The sequence below is a fragment of the Notamacropus eugenii genome, chromosome 5 (assembly GCF_028372415.1).
Source record: "Notamacropus eugenii isolate mMacEug1 chromosome 5, mMacEug1.pri_v2, whole genome shotgun sequence".
Taxonomy (NCBI): Eukaryota; Metazoa; Chordata; class Mammalia; order Diprotodontia; family Macropodidae; genus Notamacropus; species Notamacropus eugenii.
In genome coordinates, this window is record NC_092876.1 from 14110220 (window position 1) to 14116219 (window position 6000).

Here is a 6000-nt window from a genome sequence, read left to right on the forward strand (position 1 = left end):
GCTTCTGCTGCCACTACTAATTCAATCACTCCCAAGTCCTTCTTATGTTTTTCTGGGACTATACTGGCATGACTTGAGGTGGACTGTGCTCCTCTCCCATTCTGCAAGAGACCTTTTCTCCTGACCTTCTAATTTGTCTTTAGCAACTGTGGGCTTAGAGATCTGAAAAGCACACTGCTGCCAGTGATTCAGTGACCCCAGGCCTGTTGCAGGTTTGCTGGAGTACAATCTGCCCTGGGGCAGCCTGTGGTCGACTGCACTCCACACTCACCCTAGAGCAACTGTGCTTTTCTGCCTACCTTTCACGTTTTCTTGAGCTGCAAGTTTATTTCATTCCACATTTTCATGGGTTCTGCTGCTCCACAGCTTTTTATAGAGGCATTTAATGGTATTTGGAGGGGCTTGTGGGACAGCACTGGTGAGTTCTTACCTTTAATATTGTCTCCTCTACTCAGTGTACATCAACATAAATATTGCTGATATTAGCTCCATAATACTGAAGGTGAAAAACTGATGCAGCAAGAGACTAGTTTTGACTTTCAAGATTGGTGGGAAGTGTCACTGTGAAGGTGCCAATTTCTACAAAAGCAACTATCAGCAGGAGAGAATAGGAGTGGATCTGTGAAGAGGAACAATTACAGGTAAAGTTCATGGAGAAAGACTAATCCCTGCACCTGGTGGACTTTACTCCAATGACTTACTTCCCGTGCATTACCCAACAACCACCTGTAAGATGATTGAATAGAATGATGGGGATAATAGTGATAGCTTCTTGAAGATGAACTTGAAAGAGTAAACGTTTTTTGACTATTGTTATGTAATTTTCCCCATTTAAATTGTTTCTATTGCCTGATTTTATTTGATATCAAAAAAGTATTATTGATTATAACTGTTCTATGATGCAGTTGGTTGAGTGAGTTATATGTAATTAAGTACACCAACAAGCATTAATTAATTACTTGTCTCCCTGATATTATGCCAAGCAGAAAACGCAAAGGAGCATGTTGACCTAGAATATGTACAAAAAAAGGGTAGATCAGGGGATCACATTTCTGCTTAGAATGCAGAAGTGAGCAATATGGGGGTTAAGTTGACTAGCAGATAAGTACAGGGTTTTCTGTTTTTATAAATTAAATGTATAAACTAGTAAGAGATGAGATTAAACCACTTGAAACTCGAAAAAATATACTCTCAGTCTTAAGTAGTCATTATTAAATACGCTCATGTATCTTAATACACAGGCAAGTAAGAGATATGACAAAATAATGTCATGTGTTCTGGATTTTCTTCCAGAAACAGAGAAGGTGTGGCCCAATAAATGAGACCTGGATTGGGATAAATGGAAAAATCCAATCAGGTTGAGTTATTCCTGTACTTTCAAATCTTTAAAATTCACTACAAAGTAACATTGGTATGTATTTTCAGATCTGTCATATCTTTGGGATACGTAATTCTCTCTCATTTCAGAAATTACTTTAAACAATTTAACTATGCAACTTACAGACCTAGAGAGTTGCCTGGATACTGAGTCATTTGTCCATTGCTGTTAAGCTAGTAAATATCAGTAGTAGAATTAGAAGTAAGGACAACCACCCTTCCTCCTCCCTTCTTCTTCCTTCCCCTCCTCCTCTGTATATCACTTTTCTTAACTTTCTTCTTTGTTTCATGTTCTTATCTCTGCTTTTAAGTTTCTCTCTAAAAATCCATAAATATGGTGCTGTTGACTTGTTTTAATTGTGTCCCATTTATTGTTACCCCAGGTTTGTTTGTTTGTTTGTTTTTTGCCATAGACACTGAAGTGGCTTCACATTGCTTTCTCAGTCTCGTTCTATAGATAAGGAAGTAAGGCAAATAGGGCTAAATGATTTGCCCAGACTCACATAACCAATACTTGTCTGGGGCCAGATTTGAATTTCTGAAGATGAATCATTCTCACTTTAGGCTTAGCAATCTAGTACCATCTAACTATTTCATATGGACATAGATAAGATTGATATCAATGTTGATAGCTTTCAGTAGAGGTAATCAATACATGAAATAAAATAATATGCTGATATTCTAAATAAAATATCAAAATACAGTGCATTTAGTATATTTAAATGTAGAACTGTGGATCCACTGTGGCAAGAATGTACCTAAGAGTTCTTTTACTCCAATCTACTTATTTAACTTGAAGGAAATCTGATAACTGTTAAAGGGAGTTGCGTTGTCAAGGTCGAATTTAGAAAAATTTGGGGGAAAAAGTACAAAGGAATAACACTATCAGATAGGAGAGAAAATATAGAAATCGGAAAGAGCATAAAGAACTTAAAAATCCATAAAAACTCCGCAGTTTGAGAAACACTGACAATCAATCCTTCAATCAAGCAAAAAGTTGTTCAATATATCCTATGGACCAAGGACATAGAATGCAAAAAATAATGTGAACAACAACAAAAAATATGCATGACATTCTTTGGAAACAATCCCTTAGGAATACCACTAGCACTAAACTGGTTAGGGCAAGAGTTCTAGCAGAAGGTTAAATTTTAGCTAAAGCATGAAGGAAAGGATCCAATGAATCCAGAATGTAATGGTGAGAAAGGAGAGTCTTCCAGGTGAAAACAGAGTAGTAGGGACGTGGAGTGAACATCTTGTGTGAGATCCAGCAAGTTGCCTAGTGTACCTAGGATCCTAGTGAATGTAGAAAGGAATACAAGAAGGCTGGAAAGGTAGCAAGCTGATAGGTAGGGAATAGCTTTAAAATCCAGCTGAAGTTTTTTATGTTTGATCTTGGAGGTAAGAAAGACGCGTGGAAGTCAATAGAATGTGTGTAATGTAAATATGATTTAGGAAGATCATTTTAGGAACTGAGAGGAGGATTTCCTGGAGCAGGGACAGAGATCACCTTTATAAACTTTCATTTATTCAAATTAAGAAGAAGATGGATAAAAATCAGATAAAACTTTAAAAACGAATATGTATTGTTGAAATGAGAATGAATTTTTAAAAAAAGAATGATGACAACTGAATTTTCATGGCAGCTGAGTGCCACAAAGGATACAGTTCTGAACTTATATTCAGCAGAGCTGGAATTTAAATATCATCTCAGTAATGTGAAATCAGGCAGTTTCTCAGCTACTTTCTGCCTCAGTTTCATCATCTGTATAATGTAGGTGATACTAACATCTCTGCCTTGGAAAGTTATGAGATTCAGCTACAATAAAAGTACATAAGGCAATTCGGAAACCTGATTCCAATAGATTATGAGAAAATTGTCTTTTTTTTAATATGAAAAGTTCTAATATGAAAAGCACAAAATATTGACAATGAGTGCACTCTGCCAAACTGCTGATATAAAAAAATTATAGTCCTCAATCATACTAATGGAAGACCGAGAGAGACAGAGAGAGAGAGAGACAGATAGAGGTAACAGGCTGAACTGAGAATCAGGAAAACCTAAGATACAAAACGACTTGCATAATTATCAGTAATTCACTTAACCTCTCAGTGCACCAGGCAACACTCCAAGAGACTAACTTATTGTTATGACACCAATCATCACCGTATTTACTCCAAGACATGCAAATTTCGAGTTACATGTAACTATATCATCAACAGTTATGTTCATTAATAGCTGTATGTTCATATGTAACTATATATAAATATATGTATGGTAACTATCATATATTTGTAAGTATACAAAAATTACGTGTAAGATGTCACAATCATATATTTTATATATGTACATAAAGTCATATACATATACACGTGTATGTGACTCTTTGGAGTATAGTATAGATCACATGGCATAATAAAGCAGGTGGAGTAAATAACATTTGCAATAACTTTCTCAGTGTCCATAAGGGGCGAAAATGAGAAGAGATAATATATTCACAGCATTTGTCTGGCAATTAAATTCTCCAAGAATGTCAGCTGCTAGTAAAGACAAGCAAGGAAGACAGAGCTTGGATTTCTTAAGGGGGGAAATGCCAAATCTTCCTTCTATGAGAACTTTTCCAGAAACAGAGCAACAACAAAAAAAGAAAGCTCTTGGTTGACTACTCTGTGGGTCAAAGTGTATGTATGTATCTGTGGTGTGCTGGGGAGAGAAGAGGTCTTTCTTTTATATGATTTTAAAAAGAAACAGACTGAGACATTAAAGGCATGAAAGGCAGAAAATAGGACAGGGAATGATACTCTGTACATGGAAATGTTTAAAAGTTATCTTTTATCACCCTCCCCTTCCAATAATACTTCTTAAAATGAAAATAAAAGCAAAATCTTACTGATTATGATGTAGAATTTCCTTAGGATGAATATGAAAATATTTCCATTTCTGTCATGCAATCATTTCACATATCATTAAAGGGAAAAATTCCCCCCACAATAAGGTCCCCATCCCTGTAGTAGGTGAGAACTAAATCTCTTCTCAGGAAGCAAAGAGGAGTTTCTTTATGACCAACAGTCTGAAGAAGCTCCAGCAGCAGAAACAGGAAAAGAAGTGTGAGCATCTGGAACACCTCTCTTTAACTCGAACACACTGACAGATAACAGTCAGACAGAGATGGAAGAGTACTGTGGATCAGACTCAGTCACAGCAGAGCTAGCATTGTGAAGAATGTGCTAGCGCTGAATCTCTTCTGCAGGCAAATGATCATTTAATTTGTAAAATCTGAATTCCACTTTTCTTCCCAAAACCTATGAAATGTGATTGGTTCAGACCCTTGCCCAAAACAAGAGTAATGAGGGAAGAAGCAGGGGATTTTATAAGGATTTGATTTTGCTTAATTATTGCTCCAGGAATATTTATTGTAAGAGACTGATAGGATCCTTACCATTCTATCCCAGATGCAATCAGAATGAGTCACACCAATGTGTGCTTTGGGACCATCTCTCTTTGGGGCATTGCACCTGAATTCCCATGTCTGATTGATAAACATATATATATTTTTTTCTCTTTCCCTTTCCAGATATTCTCAGTAAAGTACATGGGAAAGACCGGGAGGAATCCCAGGGATTCACATTGAAAAGTTTTTGTGTCCCAGCCCTTGTGACTCTATGTCAACAGTCAGGATTCCTATAATGACACTGAAGCTGACATATGTTGCATCTGGCAGAAGTCTGTGTGAGATGATAAAGTCAGCGGGGCAAAGTGGACGATTTGTTCCATCAGGAAGCCTGGAAGCTTTCATGCTTGTGGGGTCCAAGGGGTTCACTTCCCGAATCCTTCCCCCTAATTTAGGTCTTATATAGGGGTATTTTTCCCAGTTAAAACAGCATTCCATAAAGATTGTTCCACATGTCTGGTCTCTTAGAAAGAGTACAAATTGGCAGACACTTTGCATGGGCCTTTCTCATACTATCTGATTGATTAGAAACAATCTCTCAGAGACTCATCTTGGAATGAATTGAATCCGAGGTGTATCTCCTTCAATTTATTAACCTCTTAGCCAGGTGCCCTGAACTAATCATACTCATCATAGTGTATTCCTTTTCATTCCCTTTACTAAATAAAGTAGCCTTGGATGAAGTAGAGAATCAAAAGAGTAGCAATCTTGCAGATATTAAGGGACTGAGAATGAAAGGACATTACCCACTGTGGAACTTGATAAGAGGAAAAAAATAAACATAGAGTGATTTTTCTTGAATTACCATGGACCCAATCCAATGGATAAGTGTGAGAGGAGAGTTGGAAACTCCTTGAACTCTGATGAAAAAGATGTCTGAGGACTGGGGTCTTCATTTCCTCCTGTGGGATCCTCTCTGACCTGGCTTCCCTTCCCATCTATCTCTAACCACGGACCTTGCAGGTAGGTAGGGATTCAATTCTTTGTTCCAGAGACCATTATTCCTTCTTTCCTATGTAATCCTGGACCCTCTTCATGGACAGAGTCCCTGGTGAGGTATGCTCCCAGGGCAACCTCTGTCCCACCCCCCCTCATTCTAGGCCCTCCTGCTCTCCTGAAGGTGCCTCTGTTGCTCTTGTCCTTCTTGACATATCTGACTCCCTAATAACCT